Source organism: Lagopus leucura, unplaced genomic scaffold, assembly GCF_019238085.1.
Source record: "Lagopus leucura isolate 7727_CA_CO unplaced genomic scaffold, USGS_WTPT01 Super-Scaffold_100012, whole genome shotgun sequence".
In the NCBI taxonomy this organism is placed as follows: Eukaryota; Metazoa; Chordata; class Aves; order Galliformes; family Phasianidae; genus Lagopus; species Lagopus leucura.
Window position 1 is genome coordinate 17,178,282 of NW_024962267.1, and position 27,421 is coordinate 17,205,702.

General features: G+C 44.3%; 1 protein-coding gene across 1 annotated transcript in view; it reads left to right on the forward strand.

Annotated features, from left to right (window-relative positions):
* Positions 1-27,421, forward strand: part of CPS1 (carbamoyl-phosphate synthase 1) — a 234,065-nt gene that overhangs the window by 112,649 nt on the left and 93,995 nt on the right. The window contains exons 39-44 of the transcript XR_006179623.1: positions 4,710-5,011; positions 5,828-5,963; positions 6,150-6,358; positions 6,908-7,082; positions 7,191-7,316; positions 10,636-10,798. The gene's annotated coding sequence lies outside the window, so the exon portion shown is untranslated. The remainder of the gene's footprint in view (positions 1-4,709; positions 5,012-5,827; positions 5,964-6,149; positions 6,359-6,907; positions 7,083-7,190; positions 7,317-10,635; positions 10,799-27,421) is intronic.

Below are 27,421 nucleotides of genomic sequence, written 5' to 3' on the forward strand. Positions count from 1 at the left end.
TAGTCAGTGATAGCAGAAGCTTTGGGCACCCAAGTATGCGCCTGATTTAACTGAACTGCTTAACACCTTTACAGAGTTCTCCCCGTAAGGTCTCAAACCTGTCAAGCTGAACTGAGCTCCTCTGATTAGACCAACTTCTTTATGTCCCAGATGGTGCTTGTGAATTCACACAGGTTGCCTCTTTCTAGAAAGTACGGACTGAAAGAAAAATAATACTCTGAAGTCCAAGTGTGCAATGAAGGCATCTAAGGTAAAGCCTCTTGTGTGTATGTTGCAGTTATTCACGCCATCTTTTTCAGTGAGATATGCTAGAGGAACTTGACTGGGACTGATCTGGCACTTTTTGGCTGCAAGTGAAGGTGATACTGAGAGACTGAGTTTCAGGTCTGCTATGTGTTATTAGAGATGTCACAATTGATGTTGGCCTAATGGGACAAATTGAGGTGTAATGGGGTAGATTTCTTCTTCTGAGTATATGGCACCCCTGTGGTACCGAAGTACAAGGACAGGACTTGGTCTGTACAAAAATCTTACATACCGAGGGGAAGGGGATGAGCTGCTGTGAATGCTGTAGGCTTACAGAAAGTACAGAGCAGGTCAGAGCCTGGTCCCTGTGATGCAGCAGTCTTCTCTCTGAGTCTCGTGCCAGAAAAGGTTCAGGACTACTGAGAAATGTTGAAATTCATGGTCTGGTTAGATTTGAAATCGCTCCACCAGCAGCATCCCTGCTTAAAATTCCTAGTTATAAGACAGCTTCTTCTTTGTAGATTATTGGCTTTTCATGTTGCTCAAGTGCAGCCTTTTCATCAGATCGCTTGTGTTCTGATCACTTTCTGGCAATTTTTCTTGTTGTAAATAGAGCTTATTCAGCTACAGTTTACATAACCACTATCCAGATAATACCCTCCTAATGGCCACTTTTCCTGGAGAAATACAATTACATCTCTTTCCCCGCTTCTGCCAATTGCATTTGAGTTTGTTGCAGTGCCAAACATGGCCTCACTATTGTACTTGTGCAGATGGGTGGGAGCAACAAAAGCATGAATTGGAAAATTCCCAATCTCTTGGCAAGAATGTTGGTTTACTTCTTTCTGCTTCAGGGTTTCCCACCAATTGAGTTGGATAGAAAAACTTTTGTACTTCCAGACTTTTTCACACACGTGAAGGGACGTGATTCAAAGCGTTTGTGGAAAATTAGAAAGCTTGTTTGTAGTCGGGATTGCTAAGAGGAAACTTACTCTAAAATTTTGCCTTGTGGTGTGTTGTTTGCATGGGCTTTTTTGCAAAGGTATGTGTAGTTTCCTTTTAAGAAGATTGGGTTCCATCTGGGCTGCTACAGATGCAGGCAACCTGGGGATCAAGGGCAGCAAAGGCCTCGAGTACAAGCAAGAGTTTATTGTGAGGAGCAGCCAATAGCTCAGCCGCCAGCTGCTTACACTGCCTAAATTCTGCTTCCTGGGATAATTGGAAGAGCTGGGTTTCTCCAAAACCTGCCTCTAACACAAGGGCAGCTGGAGTGAGGAGTGGTACTCAGCATGGAATGGCTAGCAGCTGCATTCTGCAAGCAATGGCACTCAAAGCTGATGTGATATAAAGCCCATATCCCTTTCTTGAGGTATCTCTGACAATAATTTTGCTGACTGCATGCATTCAACAGGAAAAGGGAAGGCTGCAGGAAGACTTCATTGCAGCCTTTCTAATATTTAAAGGTTATACACTTATAAACATGAGGGAATCAACTTCTTAAGAAGGTAGATTCCAACCCAGGCCATTCTATGATCTGACTTCTTGTCTTGAGTATGGCAAGGGATGGTGCAAGAATGTCCGTGTTATGGCTTTCCTGCAGGCCTCCCTGAGTTCTGCAGGGTGGGATGATCTCAGGGGAAGGGGAACAAGACTACAGACACCAAACAAGGTGTGCTTCTCTGAGCTACAAAGTCAGCATTACCTTTCTCACTTCCCCAGCTTGTCATAGGTGTAGCCAGTGAAGAGCAGGTCTTAGATGAGGTGTTCTCTTCACAGAATCACAGAATGGCCTGGGTTGGAAGGGACTGCAAGGATCATGAATCTCCAGCCCCCTCCTGCCTCAGACGGAGCCACCAACCTTCCCATTTAATACTGGACCAGGCTGCCCAGGGCCCCATCCAACCTGGCCTTGAACACCTCCAGGGATGGGGCATCCACAGCCTTTCTGGGCAGCTGTTCCAGCACCTCACCACTCTCGTAGCAAAGAACTTCCCCATGACATCCAACCTCAATCTTTCCTCCTTCAACTTAAAACCATTTCCCCTTGTCCTGCTGCTACCTAGCCTTTCAAAGAGTAGTTGGCGAGTAGGTGACAAACTGAACACTGTGGGAAACCAGAATGAGTTATGTGTTATGACTTGGACCAGTGTAGAAGTAATGCGTATCAGAGGTTTCCTGTTATGTGATAAGAAGTAGAAAGGTGAATTGGTTCTTGATGTCTTCACTAGTTGTTAATCGCAAGAGTCTGCTCTTCCTTGTGGCTTTTTCCCAGCAGTTAATTACAAGCAGTAACCTCCAGGAGCCTGATGGGCAAGTTGTGGCACTATGTGCCATGCCTGCACCACCAAGGAAGACCACTACTGCCCACAACACAGGGGTGATCTGGAAAACACAAATGGTTGCCAGAACAGAGCAAAGTGAGTCACCTGTGGACTGCATTAGGCTGCAGCAGGAGGTTCACTAACTGGTAGCAGTGAATTTTAATGTGGAGTATTTATAAGTTCTTTTGTATCTTCAACATTCTGTGGAGATGTGGCTGATGCTGCAATTCTTAAAATTGTACTGAATTGTGGTATATGACATACCCAGTGGTCCTGAATACTTTAGCATGTCTCTCCAAATTACTACCAGTGTGCTGAAGATGTTTTCAATGTAAGCCCTTACAGGAAAATCACTACTGGTTCAGTGGTGCAAGTGTCAATGCCAAGTCTTGTGACATAGATCCCAGCCTTCATTGCTTCCAAATGGCAGGTTTCTGCTTTGTTGCATTACAAGCAATATCCTGTGAAGAGAAGTGGAGCCCATGGTTCCTTCTTGAGCCAGATGGCCTCTCACACCTAAAGGCCAGGCTCTGGTCTTGCTGACATGAGGCTGGATCCATCGTGGTGCCACATCACCCTTCGTTTTCTTTGAGCTACTTGGTTGATGCTGGTAGGTGACACAGAGCCCTGAGTTTGGCTAAATGATCAACTAGGTCTTTGTGAATTGCTGCAAAACTTTAAATCCCTCTGTAGGCCTTGCAGTGAATAAACCCCTGGCAGGAATTAGCCCCAAAAGACTAATAGCAGCTGGCTCTGACAAAGCAGTCAGCAGAACTCAGGCTCTTAGAGAAACAGCAGCAGGTTTTTGGTCCAGAAAAAAAAGGGAGAGCAAACCACAGGGCTCTGAGTAACAGGCTGGCAGAGGAAATACATCCCCAGCACAAGTGATTTAAACGGGCCAACTGATTTTGCCGTTTTCTTGCAGCAGCATCGTCTATCTGTTGCTTTTGTTATTTATTTATAAGGAAGGGATTTGTGGGATAACTGCCTGGTTTGTAGAAGCTTCACAAGTCCAGGATTTATTTATTAAATACTGCAGAGGTTGCTCATGGCAGTGAGACCCACCGCTTGGCTCAGAACCTGGCCATGGAGCACTTGAGAAATGTGAGCGAGATCCAGCGTCCTGTTTGCTGGGCTGCAGCACTTAGCTGCGTTGTCATTAGGCTGGGTAGAAGCTCAGCTCTGCTTGTTGCATGCCTTGCTAAACCTCCCCACAGCTTTGTTCACAGCAGCTGCCCCAGATTTCAGATTTAAATAGAGGTAATGAGAAATGGCCAATTTCACTCTCTACCACCTAATGCTGGTGGCGAGACTGCCACTGCCTGGGGCAGTCTCTCCCTACCCAGATGGCTCGGTCACTGTGTGAACCTGTGGCTGTCCCCCTCCAGGGTCAAGTGGAAGATGCTTGGAGTGTTTCCCAAAACTCTTCAGCGTTTTTTCTGCAGTGAAGTGGCTCAGTGGCAGAATAGCTGTGTCTAGATCTCCCCCAGCCATCGCAGGCTGGCTGTAAAATGCCAATTTCAGCTGTTGCTACCAGTTAACATGGCAGCCCTGGAACTGCCCGAGTGAGGCTTAACATTAATTTACCCTTTCTTTCATCAAGTTTTACCCCTTAGTGTATGCAGAGTACAATGCCCTGAGCACAATGCCTCCAATCAATCCCACTTAAGATAAGCATCTCTTCCCAGCCCAGCTCTGGCTGTAGAGAAAGGGGTGATGATGAAGCCTTGTGTTTGTTCAACCCTGTTTGGAATTTACAGCGCTATGTAAATGATTTATTGCAGTCGTAAATAATTGATGCCTTTGGAAATGGGTTCCTGTCAACAATTCAAACCCAGACCTTCATTCCAGCCTCATGGTGGCAATATGCATTTAATGGGGAAATTGGTCTGGTTGCTTTAGGTTCTTATTTATGTCTTGAAATGTAGTGCCTGTATGGCTGCTGGTGGTTCTGCCTTCTCTAATGGGCGAAGTGTAGGGTGGGTGGAAGTCCAGGAGCTGTATGAATGAATGGCCCACAGCACATCAGTGAGAGCTTCTTGCTGGGTGTCCCTGTGGGGCAGGACCAGGACTGTTGGCTTGCTGTTAGATTTGGTTCCCACCAGCTCCTGCTGGTGCCAACAACTTTTGTTCTATTGACAGGAACTGAATGCTCTCTGCTGCTGTAAGACCAGGGCACCTTGTGACTGTGGTGGAGCTGGCTGCTCCCCTGTAGGACAGCCACTGTCACTCCCACCAGGGAAAACATCAGCACAGGTAATAAGGAGATGCCGGGGAGTGGGCGTTCTTCTGTGAACTCGCCACCACCATGTGAACTGACTGCAAAGGAGGAGGAATTCAAGGACAGAAAGGTTCCTCACCTGGAATCGCAGATTTGCTGGGTTAAGTCCGAATTTTGATGTCTGCATCTTCAGACACATTGACCTGTGGTCTCAGCTGTGACAGTAAGTATAGTTCTGTGAAGTGAAGCACGTTGCTTGTGTATTTTAGGAGCTAGTATAAGAAGATTTTATGGATGGAGGAATAAATGTGATAGAAAAATAATTCAGCTTGTTCCTCTGGAGCCAGTAATCTCAAATAACCAGAGGTGAGGTGCTTCACCTAGTGCCTGATTACTATTTTCAATCATCTCATTAAGTGCCTGGTTTCATGGTGACTGCAACACATTATCTCCAAGGGGATTAGCACACTGAATACAGAGTAATTGAGACCTCACAATCATTCTGTCACAAATATCAATGGAAAGGAGGAAAAAACTGTTATTTTCTAAACAAGATGCTTCAAGGGAAGGAATTGCCTTCCAAAAATAGAAGCCAGCACTTTCAGAAGTCACTTCTGATTTTAAGGTGTCACTGTTTGATACATAACTTAGCACAGCTTAAGGGCTGCGGATTTTAGAGATGTGGAGCCTGTCTTCACTTTGCTGCTTAGTGGGCTGTGCGTAGGGACCAGCAAACAGTACACAGAGAGTATGAACTTCAGCTTCTCTGTTCCAAGGGCCCAGCTGGGAAGGGATGAAGGCTTCCTCCTTTTAAATTTCATTTTGCTTGTGGCCCAAAGCAAAACCACTTTTGAGCACAAGGTATGAAGAGATGAGATGAGATTGGCCTGAATACTTCTCTGAATTCTCCAAATATTTAGGTCTCCCTTTTGTTTGGGTAATTTCATGGCTGATTGAGGTCTGGTTTTCATTATTTGCTGCCATATGCATCATGCTTGTGGGTTTGTCTTTCTTGCAAGACTGTCTTCTTGACTTTCAGGAAAACAGCCCCAGTGATGTGCTACCTCCAGTAACACATCATGCCTGCAGTACTTGCTGAAAACCCACCAAAATGCCAGCAAGAAGAGTCAGAGGGAATTCAGCCTCATCCCAGTCCTAGATGTGAAACAAACAGGGTGAGCAAACGGCCTCACTAATACAAGCAGAGGTAAAGCAGGATGTTTGCTGGCATTGTCCCCCATGCATCCTGCTTCTGACAGCTCGTAGCTTTGCCATTTTCTGCCTTGCTGTTTGCTGGGGTGGGATCCTAACTCCCAGAGATAATTCAGTAACTGCAAACCTGTTTTTTCCCTGAATATTAGGTGCTCACACGTGTGTGCTTTGCTCCCATCTGCAGCGAGAAGACAGCCCTGCCTGTCCCAGCACAGAGCTCTATGCACATATGGAGAGAACACTAAGTAAAGCCATGAACGAGGCTTTCCCAAGCAGTACTGCTGGCTGAGTGGCTGTGCTGCTGGAATTTTGATGACAGTTGTCAGTGACCGTCGTGCCTGAGTGGGCCAGCTGAAGGGTAATGGGATTTAATTGCTCTTTGGAGCAGAGGAGAGAGGCTTTCTTCTTTCTTTCTGTTTTTTTTTTGGTTTTGGCACTATGGGATGCATTTAAAAAACAGTTAATGAGGTGAGGTTGGGAGAGGGTGTGGAAATGGAGATGTTCCTTTTGGAGTGGGATGAAGCAGCTTTAGAAAGCATGGAGGATTCTTCAGTGCATTTTTATATGGTTTTGAGGACTTCTGAAAGACCTTGCAGGTCAGTTGTTCAGCTGATGTAAATGACATTTCCACTTGGGCAGAACAAGGTGGATTTGTCCTGCTGGGAGTCTGCCCCTCTTCTCTTTGTATGCCCCCTGTTCCCCATGGCTCAAGGGACCTGGCTTTCACCACAGCAGCTGCATCGAGGCTGCCCTGTCCCTTCTGCCTTCGGATGTCCAACTCGTTTAAAGTCTGGGGGCTCCGTGGGATTGCTTGACTCCCCTCCCACAGACCGTCTGTGCAAACCAGAGAAATCACCTGGTAATTTAATTTGACTCCATCTCATGTGTTTTGGCTCTGTCACTGCAGGGAGAACACGCTGAGGGCATTGGCAAGGCAGCACAGAAGTGAATCTGACCTGACTGTCCACATGGAGTTTGGCACCAGCTCCAGCTTTCAGCCTTCCTCAGCCTCTGTCTCAGTGAAATAAGAGAGACATCTTGGCTCCTTTCTTCCCCAGCACGCACCATGGTGATGGAGAAAGGTCAGTAATAGTTTTCCCTTCCTTTCTTCTTTCCTGTTCCTATTGCCTGGCACAAAGAGCCTTTGCAAATCCACTTTACCTTTTCATTCCTCATTCTTGGTGCTGCAGTTGAAGCACTAACTCGTGCCATGGGGAGTAAGCAGTAGTAGAAGACCAAGGGACCCAGAGCCACACAGACACTGATGGATTGTGCAGGTCAAGAGAGTAAAGGAGCAGCGCTCTCCATATTTAAAGGTACCATCAAGCACTCTGCACAGGATGAAAACACCCACAGGGGTTTCTTGTTGCAGATGTGTGTTTATCTGTGATGGATATTTATGCTTCTGTGTTTTTCAAAGCTCTTGCCATTTTGCTTTTTTGAGAATAGAGTAAAAAATAAAAATAAAGTAAATAATCCCTTAACTTAAGCATTTAAACATGTATTCCAAAAGCTTTTTCTGAAACACAGGGCTACATTTGGCTTTACCCACCTGCTTCTAGGTGATGACTCTATTGTGTTCTGGTTTGTGCTTTGTTTATTAATTCCTACCAAATCAATTTCTTATCTTCCCATCTAGCTAGGAGATAATTAACTTGCATGATGATGCTTTACACTATCTGTTAAATATTACTTTTGAAGCAAACTAAGCTAATGACACGGGTAATTAAGCCTCATGCATCAGGATATGAAATGATTGGTGTCAGATTCAGGAAGGCTTTATTCCCACTGCCTCTGTCCCTGGGTCAGTATGACTATGCACGGATGCCTGGAGCCAATGTGTGGGTGAATGTGCGGTGCCCTTCTCTGGAGCAGTCAGCTTTACAAGAAAGAGTGGGGTTAATAGTTTTTCCCAGTGTGCCAGACACCATGGTGGATGTCTCAGCAAGCTTTGATTCCCTGAAACGTCAGTCTGGGTGCTGACAGGGGGATGCTCTTGCCTGGAGCAAGTCTTGCATGCTTTATTGCCACAGAACATCTTGGGCAGGCCCTTGAAATTAAAGAGCGACTCTTCCCATGTGACATTAAAAATCATTAGGGAACATACATTAGCTGAAACAGTCTCCATGGCCAAAATTAATGTTCCTTCCAGGTAGCCCATCAGCTTGCTGTGCAGCTGGATATTACTGCTTCTCTCCCCCATCAGGCACTTGCAGGGCTGCACAGGCATCCAGGCAGTGATGCACACCAGGAGCAGCCAGGCATAGGTCAGGGGTCGTTTGGCTCTTTGCTATCAAGAGCAGAGAGATGACAGTGAAGAGAACTCGAGGAAAATTCTCATCTTTGGTCTTCTATTTTCTGGTTGCTTTGGCTGAGAAAAGAAAGTGGAGTTCATGTTTTGAAAATACTGCCTGGTAAATAGAGGTTAATTCGGATCCCACATAAGACAGAGCTTCAGCATGAGAGAACAGCAAGCAGACTGTAAGTGTTAGAGGTGTGACTTGAGGGAAAGTGATCAGGTTGCTTTCTTGCTCATTTGCATGCTTTATTCCTGACCCTGGCCCTCCCTCTCCAAAGAGTTAAGACTGTTTAAAAGCAGTCGGTATCACCCAAGTGTGTCACTGCCTCATGTTGGCAGGAGCAGACTAGCAGGCTAGCACTGCAGGGCATGTAACGTATAAGCTTATTTTACAGAGTTCAGAGAAACACTGCTCTGGCTGTGGGTGTCTGCATCAAACGGGCACTATCTATAGCATCATTTAATTGTTTGGAGTAAGGGAAAAACAGTGGAAAAAAACCGTCACCCCAAGGGAAAAGATAAACTGTAGATAAGCTTATGTTTTCCATTCTGAACAATAGATCAGAGAACTTCTGTAATAAGCATTTATTGCATTGCTGATTCAGAAGCCGTCTAATAAATTTTAGCTAATTTTCAAACTTGGTCTGGAATGGAGCAGCAATCTCTTCTGAACTTCTTTTATATGCCCATTTTTATTGTAAAGCTGTAAAGCATTTTTATTTTTATGATTTGCCTTCTAATGTCCTCCAGCATTATGCCTTTACCCATCCCATTAACTGCCACCCTGGGCTGCTCCCCTGCAGTGCGCTCCCGCTGATGCTGAAAGGCAGCACCAGTCAGTGCCTCAGGAGCCACAGAGCTGATGTAACATGTCACAGCTCTGGTCAGTGTGTCCTCTGCAGGACGGGACAGCTGGCTTTCCTTGGCAAGTCTCTTCCATCTGTATCTTCAAAGATATTGACTGGAGTAGGAATTAAGCATGTAGGTACCTTGAGGCGTAATGTTCTTTCCTTTGTAATTGAGTCCTTCCCCAGCTGAAGCTGCTAGACACCATCCTCGTAAGAACTCAATAATATTTTCTAATAAAAATAGCTGCAATTTTATCTTGTCATTATTTTATTACAAGTACTTGCAGCAAGTATTTTTAGACCACTTTCTGCTTTATTTGCAAGAGTTCGTTATTCACTTAGGGTATTAACTCTTGCAATACATTTTCTTAAAACATTTTGCTTTTTGTAGTTATATGCCCTGTATCTTTAAATTATTGCTTTAAGGGAGTTTGAGTGCTGCAGCATAGGTGAGGCAAACCCAAAGCCCCAGAGGCATGGATGGGAGCAAATCTATACCATAGCCAGGGGTGAGTTAGCAGGATCAGCTCTTCCATGCTCCATCGGGCTGAAAGAGGAGGCTTAGAAAGGAAAGACTCATCCACTTTGGGAATTTTTTTTAATTTTTTTTTTAATTATTTCCAATGGGAAACTCTATCAGGAGCCCTGCTCTGATGGGGTTGGCATTTCCTTGGCAGGAGCAGCATTGTCTCCCCAGGATCTCTGTCTTGCTTGTGAGCAAGGACAGATTTAGCTGCCCAGCAGTGCTCTAAAGAGTGGAAAATTCAGGAACAAACACAAGCCTCCCTTTAAACAACGCAGTGTGTTATGTATGGACTTTCTAAGCCTTAAGCTTGCAAGCAGGGTGTTGGCAGTGTTGTGTGAACCACCTCCAAAAGGCTCCAAGCAAAACAGGCAGCTCTCCTTCCTCTGCTCCCGTACAGCTTCTGACTACTTCCACAGGGGAATCTTCAGCAGTAGAGGGACCAAAAGAAAAAAAAAGCAAACAGAATGAAAAGGGAGAGTCCTTTCAAGGACTCTGTTAATGGCCCAGGGACTGAGCTGCATCCCAGGAGCTCGTAGCCTTCTGGAAAAGCACACGTACCCAAGAACATATTCCTTATGGCTTTACTGAGCTCTGCACCGATATGCTGAAAGATAAGGACAGTTAAACTAGTCACGATTTTTATTCCTTTCTTCTCTTTGTCCTACTTGTTTTTCCATGTTCCTGGTGCCCAGCAGCCCAGTGAACATTTTTGAGGCAGGAAGCGTGGCAGGGAGGTGAACCCATGCCAATGAGAAAGAAACACCTTGCCCTCAATGAGAAGAGCTGAGGATCTGATGTAGATTGCCTTCTGTGAGGAAATAGTCTCTGAGTTTTTGATACTTAGGTGGCAGAGGGGGAAACCACCACTAGTCTCTAAGGACATGCAGCCTAATTAACCCCACATGTCTCATTCCATCTGCTAAGCTGGAAATGCATTTTTAATTTCTCATATTGCTTTGCAGAACTGGTGGAGCTCCTTTGGACCAGCTGCTCTCTGGTGCTGGGAGTTGATGCCTACTAGAAAAAATGTGGAATTGAAGGATGCTAAAATACAGTAGAGGAGAAGAGAGTGTCTTCCACAGCGCAGTAGTTTGGTCACCGTTCTGAGTCCCTGCCCTCAGGAGGGTGAGACTTAGAGACTCTCTGTTGTCTCTGTGTGCTTCATGAACGTCCGTGAGTAGAATTAGTTATGTGGTTGGTTTTGGTGATGGCTTGGTTGTGTGCAGCTAACGGTAGGATGGGATCTCCACTTTGTGGGATGCAATCTTGTATCCAGCTTAAGTCTAGGAACCAGAGTGTGTTTTCTGAAGCCATTACTTCAAAAGATAATGACCAGGCCTTGCCCGACTGAAACCTCCCTGTGCTTCAGCAGCTGCCTTCCCTTCTCAAGAAATGATGAATTAAGTAATCCGGGTTGCCATGCTGCTGGCTGCAAGGTTGTAAATTGCACGCATGTGCTCCCAGAAAGATGAGATCCCACACTGGTTTTTAAAGAAGTGCTGCAGCGGTAATGCTGATAAAATCTCCCTCTGATAGACAGTATGCAGTGAACCAAAGTCTGCGCTCAGACAGGCTCATGCATCAATGGGTGAGGAGCACGGGTGTCTGGCAGCAGACGCTCCCTTTAAGGGCTGCTGAGCCGAGTGAAATATCTCTTCCCAAGACATTTTGTGGTGGCTTGGCATGTTACTGTACGTGAACTATTGCTGAGGTGGTGGCAGGGAAACAAGAGCCATTTAGAAATAAAACAGGGATGAAACAAATCACAGAAACAAAGCCTTTCTGTTTCAAAAGGATGCCTTGGCTTTTGGCCCCGAATATCTCCATGGATCCGGTCAGTAGCTGCTGTGGTTGTCCATCTTATTGTTAGGATTGCCAGGATGGACTGTGGAAAGTGTGCCATGTCATCCTGGTACCAAATACCTGCGTGAGCCCCAAGGGTGCCCAGCCTTACAAATCTTTTCATCTGAATGAGCGGCTGCCTGCATGCTGCCTTGCAATAGCGTGTTTCTGATGTAAGTGCTGTTTATTTGAAATGAGCTCCTCTTCTGGAGGCTCCCCTTTGTGTTGCCTGTTCATGGCTGCGTCCTGTTTTGTCATTGTGCTTGGTCTCCTGTGACTCAAACACTCTGTATTTCCTACTGCTCAGAGATTGTGTTCTGTGTGGGGCCAAACTCAGGTTTCAGAGGGAAGTGAAAGGCAGCAACAATCCAGAAGTGGACTTAGTAGGTGGAATGCAGTTTCGCTCCTCTTGGACAGCACTGGAGAGCTGCTCCTCCAGAAAAGAGCCTGTCTTCATTTTGGAGACCAGCAGGACCCCTAACCTGGGATCTGCTTTTCCTGGCCGTGGTTTTGTGTGCTGTGCAGCTGTGACAATGCACAACTGACAGCTGGGGCAAAGCCCCATCTTCGCACTCATTTCTGAAGAAGGGGCATCTCAATAATGAAAAATAAAGCAGCAGCGAAGAGAATTGGCTCCAACCTAGCTTTCTGTCCCTGTGTGGGTGTCTGTAGCTGAGCTGCAGCTTCTGGAGGACATTAGGAGCTGGACTCACAGGGTAGAGAAGGGATTTGGCTCTGTGGACCATGCCAGGGTGTTTCTTCCGTGCTCTAGGATTGAGGCTTGACCTCATCTCATCCTTCTGGGTTCCTGGTGCAAGCTTGAGCAAGGTCTCCAGAAGCCATGCTGTCAGCAGCCAAGCATGGCTGAAATCCTACTGTGTCAGTCTCCCAGGGAGAAGCCCAAGCAGCCTTTTAAATAGTGATTTGGTGTCACAGTCCAGAGAGGACCGAGGAACCCAACAAATCCATGGCTTCCCTTAGTGATGGAAGGAGGAGCAGCCTGAGCCTGCTCCCAAACCACTGCCTGCCCCATCTGACCCATGGAGGAGCTGCCTCAGCACTGCTGGAGGCAAAAGTGACAAAGCTACAATCGAAACGTGGCTTTTTGCAGCTCTGTGAGTGACAGAAAACACCTGACATGCTGCACAGCTCACTCCTTCAGCATTCTGACAGGGGCATTAAAATGTATTTATAACAGCTGGGGATGGCTTGCCCTGAGGAGTGAACTTAATTCTTAGTCTGCCAGGCACTCCGTTGTGAGTGACAGTGATTTGTCCCCAGTGTGTTCATTCTCCTCCTTGCCCTCTTGCGTTCTGCTTGCATTTTATAAAGCTGTATTTGACAGTCTAATTTCATATAACTAATAACATTATGTAGCAAAATGAGCTCGGATGTCCATTTCTCTCTGCAGCGTTGAACTAGTTGATAAGCACTGCGTTTCACACCTCTCCTGGAGAGTCATTGCTATGGTGAAGCTTTCTGATCTTCCTTTAAAACAAATATTTGAGTGAGAGAAGTTCTGTAACTTCTTTTTTTTCTGAGTGACTGCAAAGGGAAGTGCTTTACACAGCCAGGAGAGGCTGTTTGGCGATAAGCTGCAGTAAGGAACCGAGCACAGTGTGAATGAAGAAATCCACCGAAAGCAGGAAGAGGCCTGATGTTGGCTGTGATGTGCAGCAAGCCTCTGCAGCTTCTGGTGTGGCCAGCCCTGTGTGCCATAAGGATCTGGAGTTGCTCTACCCGTGTGAAAGGCCAGATTGGGTGGGAGCACTGGGCAGCCTGATGTAGTAGTTGGCAACCTTGCCTGTGGCAGGGAGTTGGAGCTTGGTGGCTTCCATTCTGTCATTCTTTGGGAGGGAGCTGTCTGGCACAGGGCTTGGATGCACCGTGCTACAGCCCCTGGGGAGCGTAGGGTAGCTGCAGCATTGCAGAGCTTTGGTTGGAGTGGGATGCCTGAGACAAGTGGCACTTCTGGTTGCCTGATTTTGAGGAATTTTCCTAATGAGAGTCGCCAGGAGGTTTGTAGCTGAGGACATATAATCCACACAGGCCATAGCTGCTGAGAAATGAGTAATGGTTTTTGTAACGGCTTTTTAAAAAGATTTTGCTCTTGGCCACCAAAATGCCTTGAGGCAGTCCATTCTACTGACTGAGAGCCTATGGGGAGAAATTGTCTTTCAATAGCTCATCTTAATATAGCAGAGAGCTGAACCTCCTCCTACTGCGTGGGAAAGGTGCTGGCAAGAGCACATATGTCATCATCAACTTCTTTATTCTGCTCTTGATGCTTTAAACCTCTATTGTCCCTTTATTGGCCTCTGGAAATCCCATCTGCATCCCCTGTCCCTGCAAGGAAGTTTCTGTTGCAGGTCACTTCTGAGAAATCAAACTTGTCACACCCATTTAGACCCATTTGGCTTGTAAAATCCGTCCCCCACTCCCTGCTTTTTCCCCTGAATCTTTGCTTTTCTCATCACATTACTCCCATGAATAATTTGTTTTGATCATATTCTTCCATCAGATTCTTTTCAGCCAGTTGCAACTAAGCTCTTTGATTGAAAACAGTATTTTTTACAGAGTAACCCTGCCCTCTGGTCTCATCTTTTCCCAGCCTGTCTCAACCTTGATTTCTGGATTTTCTTGACAAAGTATGCTTTCTATAAAGGGAAAGGGAGAGAGGCACAGCACAAAGCTGACAGTTTCACAGACCTCAAGAGCAGTGCAAACGACTCATTACTCGTTTTGCAGGATGTTGTGGCACGTCCTTCTCAAATGGGAGGATTGTGTTTTTCTGTTTATCTGTACCTTGCCATGTGGGAACAGAACATGAAGGGAAGTGGCTGCTAGCCATGCAGCCATTCTCACTCATCTGTCCATAGCAGCATGTATAGATAGACTTGTATATCCTTAGCTGTCTTGTATATATGAGGTGCATTAGCCATATGCTTGTATACAGCATGTGATAAAGAGAATTAAAAGCAAGGAGGAGGGTAGATGGGACCCCAGGAGCACAGTCATTTCCCTTCTGCATTGGCCTTTGCTTCTTGTCCACGTGCACTGAGACTCCAGAGAAAAGTTGCTGTTTCCAGCTACCCCTGCTCTATTTGTAGCCACAAAGCTCAAGGATGGGAGGGAAATTACCCCAGCTGAACCCTAGAAAGAATAAATGAGTACAAATAGTGTAGTGATTCTGTGATATATCTTGACTTGGACTTAGTGGAACTGGATTCACTGTTCTGAGATGCTTCTGCTTATTCTTCACTGTGCCATGAAATGAATAGTCACCCAAAGAGGGGTGATTTTAATTTGGGATGGAGGAGGAGGGAGGGAGGACATCCCATGCACAGCAAGTTAGCTCTCCTCATTCTCCCAGCTGTTACGGAGCCCAAACTCTGTTCAGAAGAAAGAGCCAGAGAAGAATTTATTATTGTATTTTTAGTAATAACTATGGCCATGTGCAGTATCTGAAAAGAGTGCAACTGCTAGACCATAAAGAGGTTACTTTCCAGTGTTTCCTGACACCGGTTTTTCTGGCTGGCCTAAAAATTGTAGATGACAAGGTGTGCATTAGCAGAATGGAGCTGCAAAACTGAGAAAAGCTGCTGATTTTTTTTTTTCCAACTTAGCACTCTCTATGAAGTTGGCTCAGTGGTTTTTTTCTTGTCACGTTCATTAATATTAACTTCAAGTGCTTAATTTAGAAACAACAGCAGTCCTTGATCACCTTCCTGTTTACATTTCAATGTTGCACTTGGAGCAGAGGGACCCCTCTTGTACTACTACTTCTTCCTACCCTCTCCAGGCTTTGTCGCCCTCCTCTGGGATCCCTTTCCAAGAGATCAAGAGCAGAGAAAAGACTTCAGATGCCATAAATATTGCAGGAAGCTGCGTTCATCGGAGAACGGCCTCCTTCAAGATCGATATGTCTTCCTGAGGGGGCATTCAGTCCTTCAAAGTAAACAAGCAGGGAACATTAATTCAAACGCTTTTGTACTAAATACATATACATGAATTACCCTGCGTGGCTGTGATAAATAAATGTTATGTAAGTGAGGCTTAAAACAAACCACACACGAGGAAAAAGAGCAGACTCTGCAAATGGAGTAGGCACAAGAGCATTTCTACCACACATCTTCTGATGACCGAGATAATTTTGGTAGAGGGCTGAAGGGAAGTTCTCTTCCTAACCTTTGCGAATGGATTGATCTGGGTTCTCAGCATCTTTCTGTGAGAGGAGCAATGCCATTATGCTGGTGTTTAAATCGGGGTATTTGGAACCATGTGCGGGATCTGCATTTTGTTTGGAAATGTGGTCATTTCTTGGAGGGAAGGAGGGACGGAGATGGGGTTACCTCTGTCCCAAGGAGGGAAGGGAAAGGCAACGTGTCTCCGTTTCTTTGTGTGTCAGAAGTGGAAAACTGACTCCTGCTTATGTCTGTGTAGTGAGCAGGTTTATAAGATGCCAGTTCTCTGTGTGTAACTGCCCTGTAAGCAGAGCAGGAGGCTGGTAAAGGCTTGGCTTGAACTGGAGTTGGGCTATGGTTTCTCATCCTTTCATGCTTCTAATATCAACTTCTCTCAGAGCCATCAAATACTGGGACAAATGAAACTTGTTGAAGAAGGAAAATCAGAATAGTCCTGAGTGTTCTATGTGGGTCTGTTTATGTTCTGGATAGTACGTGTGCCTGAGTGAAACTGCAGCCTCCTGCAGCTCTGGAAGAGGGAAGTATGCTTAAGTATGCTTAAGGACATTTGAGATTCTAGGTCATTAACTCTAGGTAATGGTCTTAAGAAAGTGCTTCCTTCCTGAAGTGTTACAGAAGAGAAAAGAGAGCAATATGTCTTGGTAGGGACAATGGAGAAGTTGATCAGATGAAAAAAAAAAAAAAGTTATTAAGAATGTCATGTTGGAAATACATGCTAGTATAACTAGGTGAAAGAAAGTTGAAGGAACAAAGAGTCTAAATGAGTATGAGAATTAGCAGGAAAATAGCCTTATGGCCATAAATTCAGATGAAGCACTGATGGTAGCTTAAAAAAAATCACTTCACATATTAGAAAACTTGGTGGCTGATGGCTAAAGCATGGGGCAAGAGGAGTATTTGTTTTTGGTTTTGTTTTTTTCTTTTTTAAAGAACATTGCTGTGGTCTGTGTCTTTTTTGGCATCCTTGGGTTTCCCTGTTTAGGCACGTAACTGGGAGTTTCCATTCATCTTGCTCCTTTAAACTAATGGGCTGAAATCTCTAAGTAGGCTCTTCTGGTCTTTCCAGCTTGAGGCTATAGTTCACTGAAGGGGGACTAAGTGACTGTGGAACTGCCAGCCACGAGAGTCAGTTTTCACGTGTGCATTCTGGTAGTGGACGTGCAATGGATGCAATTCAAAGAAATTTCTTAAAGGAGAGATGGAGAAACAAGTGATAAATCAGCAGGCCTGGTAAAGCTGCTGTGAGTTATTTTTTCAGCAGCTCCACAATATCGATGCACGTTTTGTTCATGACCTTCCATCTCATAGATCCATCTCTGAGATCTGTGCTGCTTACTGTGATGGGGGTCATAAAGGCTGCTGAGACATTTCCCAGGGATTCAGATACAAAAGCCAAATATTCCTTCTCTCCATCAGCCTCATTCAACGCTGTTTGTTTAGGATTGTGTCCACTCTGCTTCTGAAAGTGTTTGACATCAGTGCTCCTCTGAAGAGTGGGCAGCAGTGTGTGCTGAGTGTGTGGAGGAGCATCAATTCAGACTAAAATCAGTACGATTTTTATCAAGAGCTTGGGAAATATTTGTGGCGTTGTAAATAAGTGGGAGATGAAGTCTGACTAGCTTTTGGACTTACTGACTGAGGGCATGTTTTACACTTGCACTGTGTATATCTGGGAGATCGCTTTCTGAATTTATATTGTTCTCTTGAAATAAGATTTGAGAGGAATCGAGATAAAGTAAATGTATTCTGGAAGGGAAGTGTTTACTGCATAACTTACTGTGCAGGATAAGCATGCATGTCTTGCTGAGCAATGCACCATCATTTGTCCTTTCATTAGCTCTGACACTTTTGTTGGAGTCACTGTTCTACTTTAATGAAAGCCTTCAATAACTGCAATCCTTTCTTTCTTCCCAGATCAAATTTTGATGCAAAACCTCCTGTAGTCAATGTAAAAACTCTTGCTGACTTCAAGGATTTTGAATCAAGACCTTAGTGAGTATTTTAGATAGAAGCTCCATCCCACTCTTTCTTGTGGTTTTCCAGGTTGTGAGTTGGAGGGCTTTTCTGGTGCGATTTTTTTCTTTTTGAAAGAGAAATTGCTTGTGCTCCATGCACAAAAGGATGACAGATCTGTGTGATCAGTACAGATATGGAAAGCCATGCCTGCCTGAGCTTGGGCTCATAGGATGCAAGATGCGTGTCTGGAAGCAGCAGAACAGGTTATGTTGGGTTTGTGCCCAGGAGATTTAATTTGCTGCTAAAAATCTGTTCCTCAGGCTTAGCTAAGCAGTGGGTTACTGGTACCAATCCAGCAGAGTGCAGCAGGGCAAAATGAAGGCAAAGTGAGGCTTTGGGGTACCTGCAAAGTTGATGGCAATAGTCCAGATATCTTCATGGATTAGCTTGGTGTAACGTTGCTCTCAAAGTGTAGTTTTGTTTTTTACAATTGGGGATTTTCAGTCACTCAGCCCTTTGAGGCTGTTAATTGTTCAATGAGTGGGACCTAGGAAATAAAAATGCAGCAAAGGCTTTCCTTTTTCTCATCCTTTCCTAGTTCTAGTTTATCCCATTCAACTCCTGCTAAATCAGTGCTGTGACTTAAGGTGGGGAAGCCACAAGCAGGCAGGCTGCAGGATAAAAGGTTAGCTGCAGAAAGAGATGCTGGTACATGAACAAGCAGGAGCCAGCACTAAAAAAGGTCAGCTATTTAAATGCCCTGATTTAAATAAGGCACATGTCAGGTGGTACTGCCCCCAAAGGAGATTCCTTGTATGGGTTTATGAACTCTGGGAAAGGGGCCAAGCTAGCCTTAATTATATTTTGTTTAATCAGCTATTTAAATAGGGAACTATTTTCTTGGCTCTCTTCCCCCAGCGAGATCACATCTTTATACTCTTGACCTTTTTATTTTATGCAAGAGGCTCTCTTGTTGCTTTGGACCATACTTCTAAATCCAGACAAGTCAGCTGTGCTTAGCTTGCTCTTACATCACCTCTCTTCTTGGAGGGGAGAAGGCCCAAGGTTATTTATTTCCCATGTTCTCATTATTAAAAAAAATTCTGAATTTCATTTTTTTTTCCTCCCATTTTCAGTATGCAAACTCAAGAAGGCCCTCTGGATTAAAGGCCACTGTGTCCAAGGATGTAAGATTTCCAGACAATACCAGCAACATCCTATGGCTTTTTGTTTGAACAGTGTTTGGAGAAAGCTACAGCTTGACTATCTGCAAAATATGCATTATGCCTCCTTCGAAGCTTAATCTAATTGTACAGAAATGACAGGGGAGCACAGGAATTAGCTCTCAGAGGGGTCCACACAGTGTGCTGCATAGGAGTGTTCTCCACCAGGAATACTGTGTTTCCCCTAAATTCAGCAGGATCTGGGGATCTGTTGGTTGAAGAACAGTAGACTGAAACAATGCTTACACCACTCCACTTCTTCGTTTGTGAAGGAGTAAGACATGGGTTATATGTAGCTTGTTTTTAAAGAGCTGATATTGGCGGTGTTATCCTGGAACCCACCTGCTCTTGTATAGAGATCTTCACGATATCTTTGGAAGAATGAAGACAGTCATATCACAGTCGTTGTCGTTTTCTTCAGAGTTCAGTTGCTTCTCTAGCATTTCAGTTACTTCTCAAGAGCTTGGAAAACAATTTAGTAACAAGAATAAGACACTGTTGAGCATCGGTCAGGTGGATTTTAATGAGGAACGTGCTGGTCCTCTTGTAGCTTAGATTCTTGCTTTGCAGTCAGACTTGGAAGTTTTAGTAACAGCCTTTTCGACCTTTTCCCCTTGGCTGTGAGCAAGTCTTCTGACTGCCAGTCTTGAAAAGGAGCATAACTACAATTTAGTCCTCAAAATATCCATCTCCAAAGAGATCTCTGCCTTCTCACTTCCATTGTGATGTACTTTTGGTTACAGAAAACAAGGTTGTCAAAAAACCCCAACCCATAATCTCTGCTGTAGAAACTCTCTCTGTTGCCCTCTGCACCACCTGGGGCTCGGGGAGACCAGGTTGGCCTCTGTGAAGGTCACTGCTCAGACCATCATTTTCTGTGAGCTCCTTCTTGGCCTCATCAGGTCATGAGCATTTAGCCATCCTTTGCAGTGCTGCAGGATGCTAAGCAGGGTGGTTTTGCCTTTGTTCTGGTAGCAGAGCAGGGTTCTGCTTGCTCAGGAGCAGAGGCCATGGCCTGTGCATCAAGGTGATGCGTGTCCTGAGTAGTAACCAGAATTTCAGTTAGAAACAAACATCACATCACTGTTCTGATGTTAGGGCACTAAGGTGCTCCTGATGCAAGTGCTGCTTTCTCAAAGGGAGGACCTAGGGTTTGCTGTGAAAAACAGCCATCCATGATGCTTGAACAAAAGGGGCTAATTCTTCCCGTGCTTCCATGGGGGAGTGGAAGTAATTTCCCTGTTGAGAAGCACTGAAGTGGCCTCCATTTCTTGGAAGTTGCTGCCTGTCTCCTCCTTTTTTCCTACCTTTCCTCCCTCGCTGATGGGTATCCACAGGAGGCATCTCAGGGAAAGGCAATATTGCAGTGTTGGTAAATGCAGAATTCCTAAGAGGAATGCCTGTATTTCTTCAGTACCAAACACATCCATCCTCTCTCCCATACACAGCCTGTTGGCACTCTGCTCCTGAGGGGACAAGTGGACTGAATGTAAATGACAAATCAGCCTCAATCTTTACTTAGCTTTTGCAGGATTATTGGAAAACAAAAGCAGCTTGCATCGAAGGGGTTCCCAGGCAGAGGAGGGAAGTGTCAGTACAAATCATCTGCTTTGGAAAATAACCAAGTTCTTCCTGCCCTGCACATTCCCCTTCCCCATCTCTCTGTCTCCCAGAGGACAGTGGCTGCACACAGCCGAGGCAGCGCCCGCGTGAGTCAGACCCCCCCTCTCCCTCCTCAGCAAGGCAGGGCAGGCTCCAAGATTAGTTATGCATCTGATTGTGCCTCTAATAAACTAAATGTAATTAAAAAATAGAGCAGGGCCATTGCATTTTAACAGCTTGGAGCTCTCCCTGTGGAAGGATCAGCAAACAGTGAAGGAATATGAAGATTCAGCTCCCTAGCACCTGCTGGGCAGCCTCTGTCAAGATTAACAGCATCTCACCAGGTTATTAGAGTGAACATGAATACTTTGGAGGCTCTGTGGGTAGTTACGGTATCACGTTTTATTATCTTCCACTGAAATGAAATTACTTATTGTAATTGCTTGTCAGTCACAGGCCAACAAATCTGACAAAGGAAAGCTTTTGTGAGCGGGGAGCAGAGGCAGAAGGGAGAGGATGGACTATACCAAATTCTGCTCTGATTTTTTGTGGAAAGGGTGTAAGGGGAAAACATAACCAGAGGGAGACGAAGGGTTCATCTCCTTTTTTTTGCATAGCAGACTGAGTCATTTGGAGCCAAATGACCTCAGCTGAGCAAGCATCTGGGAGCAGAAAGGGTGGAACAAGCTAACCCTGGGTGATGTGTTAGGTTGGTGGAAGCACTGCTTCGTGGGGAGGGCATTAGCCACGGCAGCTCAGCAGGTTCTTGATAACATCAAATATTGTATCTCTCGGAGGCACTGATGCTGAGGGATCACCAGGCAGCAGGAATGCCAGCCTTGCACGCTGCAGAAATACGAGGCAGGCAAGGAAGTGATCCATTTGGCTTTGCTTGCTTTTGGATGGCTCTGTCTTTCTAGTTAAAGGAGAAAGAATGGCAACTGAATGCTGGGAGCAGAGGCGAGAGCCAAGAACACTGCAGGTATTTGGAAGTGGAGATTGCTGTACCAGTGGGGTTTGCTGTGCTCTTTTAAAAATAGCTCAGGGAGCCAAGATTGCAGGAGCTCACTAGTCATGCATAATCTATTATGGTGCAAGGGAAGGATGTGATCGTTGCAGCTGCAGGCAGGGAGTGGTTCTAGCCCTACCTGGTATGCAGAGCTTATTGCAGCTGTTGAGGCAGTGGGCACATTTCCAGTGCAAGTGCATCTCTGGGGTCTGCCTTAACAGAAGGCAGAGGCCTCAAGGGGGAAGTGTGTTGCTGTGGAGGCAGGTGGCCACAATGGCAAGCATGATTTCACCAAGTAACCCTGTTACTCCCAGCTTTTGAAAGCATGGTAGCAAACTCTAATGTATTGTGACAAAAAGGAATTGGAGGGGAAATTAGAAAAAGGCTGACCCACTCTCAAAACCTCCAAGTAAAATGGGGGTCTTGAAAGGCCTCTATGTCTTGTGTGCCAGCAGTAGCCACAGAGAGGGGTTAGGTCTCATTAACGAGGCAGTCATCGGGCTTTCCTGAGTCTCCAGGCTGCTTTCTGCCATTTGCAGCTCTGATTTCCGAGGTAGAGTCTTTCATTTTGCATCCACGAGGTCGATATGCAGTCATTTTACACAGGTATGTTTGGTGTCTGTGTCAGTTGCAGATCTATAGCCTACTGCTGTATTTGATGTGTGTCTCCATTTATTCTAAGTTTGTTAATGTCTAACTTCATTTGATGCCTCCTAATTTCTTTGGCTATGGCTTATGCTGCTCTCAAAGTACTGGCTTGGTGGCCAATGGTCACCTGACAACCAGTGATGTCAAGGAAGGAAAGCATGGGAAGCAGCAGCTTGTGGCTTCTTCATGTGTATAGAAGCAAAACCTAGCAGATCATGTTGGAAGTGCAATGTCAGGTAGTTCACCAGCTCAGATGTTTCTTCTGTGCCACAGCTGAAAGACACAATGTGGCGTTTATGCGAGTGTGAATGTACGGTGCTGTTTCATAAGCAAAAATGTTCAGCTCTTTAATTACTGTTTTGTCTACTGTATTTAATTTCCTAGTGCATGAATCCCTGTCTTGAGATAGTTTTTGTTATGTAATTACTGTTAACGATTAGAGCTCAGCATTAATTAAACAGATCAGTTTTCATTCTCAGACATTTTAGTTAAGATGCCTTTAGGCTATTAGGCTGGAAGAGCTTCTTTTTTATTTATTTATTTATTTTTTTAAGCACGTCTTCCTTACAGTTTATGTTTCTTTTATCTGCAGACAAGGTTTCTCTGGTTTGCCGTGCAACAACATCAGAGTACTATCAGCTTTTCCCTACTCTCAGCGGGAAGTGAACTCCAATGTTTTATTAGAGACATAAAGGATGTCTGGTGATATGATTACAGCTCATACATTTGTTGTTTTGGTTCTCGTCCTGCTGGCTGATTTTTGAATCATGAGTGATAGTATGATATTTACAAACCGATTTTACATCTTGATCTTAAAACTATCTGTATGACATGCACTTGTGTTTTCTGCAGAAATCTATTGTCTAACAGCATCGCTTCCTTCTTTAATGTTTATTTCATGATGAAGCCTCTAAATTTGGACTGCTTATTTCATCTTTTGTTAGAAGTTAATTTAGAAGAAGTCACTGCAGTTGTTTGAATGTCATGTATAACACAATTGGAAAAATGCCATTTAATAATCTACTGTTTGCTCCTGGCTTCCGTGTGAGCTACAATAGACATCTGGGAAAGTCATCCAATTCTGATACAAACTGGTGGTGAATCCGCCGTGGCCCTGTGCACTGAAATTGGAAGTTGGAACTGCTTTTAGAAGGTGGATTGCTTCTGGGACATTGTAATTGGTGTTGTCTTTAAGGAAAAGTGGGTTCTGGAGGTTTTCTTCAGAAGAGCTCATCAGATGAGCAGGGCTAGGTTAAATTAATTGTATCCTGGGCTGCTTACTGCTAAACAGGTAGCATGCCTTCCCTGGAAGGCTGGCTCTTGCTGCTGATGTTGGTATATTCATTTCCTGCTGACTTTTGGGTAAAGATGATAAAGCATACAATAATGTGGACATCTCATGAACTATAGCTATTATCCTTTGTAAGATGATCTGATCTCCTGATTGGTGTGAACTTGTCAACTGTGCTGAGCATGGCTGCTTTGTCTTGGCTTAAGTTGACAATGAAGCTTGGGTATGGGGGTGAAAGTGTTGAAATGGGTTCAGATTATCTGCTCTTTGCAGCAGCAGCAGTTATCCCATCTGGCATCAGATACCTCATTGCTGTAGGTCTCGTAGCTCAGATGGTAGTAGGGAAGAAAAAAAATACAGCAACAAAATACCATCTTTTCTTTGTCTTCTGAATATCAGATGATGGAGGCCACCAGGATGAAACAAGTAAGAAAGCTGACCAAATGCTCTTGACCACCACTGTCCAGTCAGTTAGACAAATGAAGCATTCTCCTTGGCATAACACATCAGTAAGTTCCTTGTCTTCTTTTGGATGCCTGTGAATCATTTGTAAAATTAGTGCCTTTCCTTACTGATTACTGATCAGGCAGTTGGACTAAGTGACTTTTAAAGATCCTTCCCAACTGATCTGTTCTACACAATTCTACTTCCAGTTATGTTACCTATCACAAATTCAAATTCACCTCTTTTTACTTTCAGTCCATTGCATCTTGCTACAGTACATATAGCTTGGCCCTATCGTCTCACTCTTCTTAAGCCTCAATGGCTAGTGTAGCTGTACGTCATTTTAACCTTCTCTTCAGCATCCCCTCATGCTTCTGATCTTTACCTCATTGAGGACATTGTGTCAGAGTAATTGGATAAATGTCAGATTTGGTTTTGTGTTTGTGTGGGACAAATATCCAAACTGAAGACAAGCTTACAGTCTCCCCTCTCCCATTAACCACGGTCTTCATGGTTCTGCTTTCATCCGTTTGCTAACAAACATGTAGTAAGGTAGCAATGAAAAAGGAATGGAGTGTGGGTTTCTGTTCCTTGCTTTGTCATAAGCAGGACAGCCTTCACTGACACAGGCTAGCCTCAGGGGCCTTTTTCAGGGCTCAATTAAGTCAACTGGGACCATTGATTTAAAGTGACGAATTGGCTTTTCATTGCTCATGTGGGTAAGGTTATTCAGCTCCTTTGCAAAATAAAGTCCTCTGGATGGAAGTAATGGCCAGGAGATATAATCTCATCCTGATTCCTCAGTATCTCTTTCCTTATTTGAAAAGATTTATGTGATTTTTTTTTTTTAATATAATTTCCCTCAGAAATGAAATTGTAGCCAAATACATTGTGATACAGGTCTCAAGGCTCATTTCCTTGGTAGATAATCTTAAATCTCTACCACTGTAATTCTTTAACACTTTCAGAGTCAGTAAATTACAGTTTTTGCTCAGATTTTTTTTTTTTTAAACTGTAAGATGCCTTCATAAAAAGGAGGCTTCAATAATAAGATAGTTATGTGATATTTTTAAATGATTGTTCAGCTATGCTTTACCTCTTACTAATATGGATTGATATAAACAGTGTTCTCTGTTTAAAAGGAGATATTTAAAGCCCTCAGAACACAGCTGGCTTTCTTCTTTTTTTCTGCCTAATCAGATTAAGTGTAATCTACAATGCCTTTCTGTAAAGAAAAGTGAAATGCACTTCTCATCAATTTAAGAGGAGCCTGTGGCAGCATTTAAGAAAATTAATTGAAAGTTGTTCTGTTCTGAGGAGCCAGCCTAAAGCATAGATCCTCCTACACACGTTTACATTTCTAAAAGCTGCCTTCCAGAGAAGCAAGTACTTCTCTGAAATGCTGCAATCCAACTGGTTCATCCCCTGGGCTTTTGCTGTTGGCAGAGCAACCAGAAGCAGTGAGGGACTGGCCATACTTGAGAACACTCCAGCATTACGGCTTGGTACTTATTGTAAGACTTCTCCTTTTTTTCCCAAGGAGTGATTGGTGGTTGAAGTGTGTGACAACTTGTTGCTGAGAGCAAGGGGACGAAAGCTGTGACTGGGCTATGTTTTCATGCAGACTATGCCAAGAACGCATGAAATGAGAAATCAGATTGGTGCACTGACTAAACTCTATAGGTCTAGAGAGAGCTCCTCCTTGAAGAACAGTAGGAAAGTGAGCAAAGTAAGAGGCAAAGAAATTGAGCAGCCTTGAAATTGCTCCACACTCCCCTTCATGTTCTTGGGGCTAAGGACACTACATTTACACCGAGAGGTGTTCTCTCTAAAAGGAAACTAAATGGGGCATGAACAGCAATTCAAGTCCCTGGGGAAATATAAGAAAACTAAATCAGATGGAGCATGTAGGAAAGAATTGTCAAAACCATCCCAGGTGATAGAGTTATGGGAGAACAAGGAAGGACGTAGACAAATGTGGGAAGGAGAGATAGATGCTGAGTGCTGTGAAGCCTCCTGTGTCAATCCAGTTGGCACCAAGGGCGTCCTGACCTTCACAGGAAGGGAGAAAACTGTTGGAGAGACTGGTGGTTGCTTTTCCCCAGGATCTTCAGAAACCAAAGCTGAAAAGGATCTAGCTAGTAAAAAATGACAGGTAATTCTGATTATTTACTAAACAAAGGACCTACCCCAGGATTTGCATGTGCCAGGTGAAGAAACAGATCAATATATTTTCTGGTTACTGAAGAAATGTTAGGTGATGTTACACTGGTCATGGCCAGCCAAAAAATGCTTACCTTCTGCAGTCATTTCTGGTTTATGAAAACTATAAGCACTATTTTATGAACCAGACAGAGATCTCAGTTAAGGACTTCCTACTCATATGCTATCCAGAAATTTTATATCCAGAAATTGAGATGAGTGCATCATTTTGTAGGCAGGACCATGAGCGAATCAAAACACATAACTATAAGAAATAAATTATTTCGTGGTGAATTTTCTCTTTTTAGTGGATTATTTCAAGATCCACATCTCATGTAAGTACCACCTGCTTTTTGGCCTGTACAAGTGGTGCAGATTTTCCAATAAATTCAGCTGTGAGTATTATAGCTCAGTAAAAGAATACTTCGTGGGGAATGTGAAATCCAGAAAACAGATGACAATAGATAATCTGTTTCAAGGGAAGAGCATCACTAAATCCCAAGGGATGCCACTAATTATACCTTTGGAAGAGAAGAATGCAAGTAAGAAAAACAGCTAGGCCCTCCTTGTGAGGCTACTCAGAACATTTTGAAGAAAACTGCTTATAATTGAAAGAGACATGGGAGAATAAGCATGAATAAGAGTGCCCTGTAGGTGAAAGCAAGCAGGTGCAAGAAGTGAGAGCAGCAAATCCCTCTTCCCCTTCTCTGCTTCTCCATCTGCAAGTAAGTTAAATTGTTTAGAAGGAAATAATGGATGTGATGAATTAAAATTGAGGTAACAAAGAACAGAAGAACAACGCATGGAATTGCAAAGAGAATAAATGAAAAATACAGCCCACTCCCACTGTGTGAAGATCAAGATCCGTCGTCTAATTGCACGTTCCATGGTATGTAATGCTGAGTATCGGAGATGGCCATCCCAGTTTTTAGCCTTGTAGTTACGTTCGGAGCTGATAGCAAGCTGGGAAATCTCTCTTAAAAAAAGAAACAAAACCAACCCCTCACCATTTTGTATGAAATGCAGTGACACAGTGGCACTGTGCAGCTTTGTGATTCTTTATAATGGCTGAAGGCGGTATTCGATGAAGCCTTCTCCAGAAGATTCTCCAGATTGATTTCTTTTTTTTTTCTGTTCCCACAAAGTGAAAAACAAACAGAAATCATTAAACAGTTACATTTGACAAGAGGGAAAAGAAAAATAAAATAGAAGGCGTTTTGGGGAGCTTTTCATTCCCGGGTAACCTTGGCTATGGTCTGAAAGCAGGTAGCTATTCAAACTCAGGGCAAGAGGCACTCAAAAACCAGGAAGGAAGCTCTTGTATTG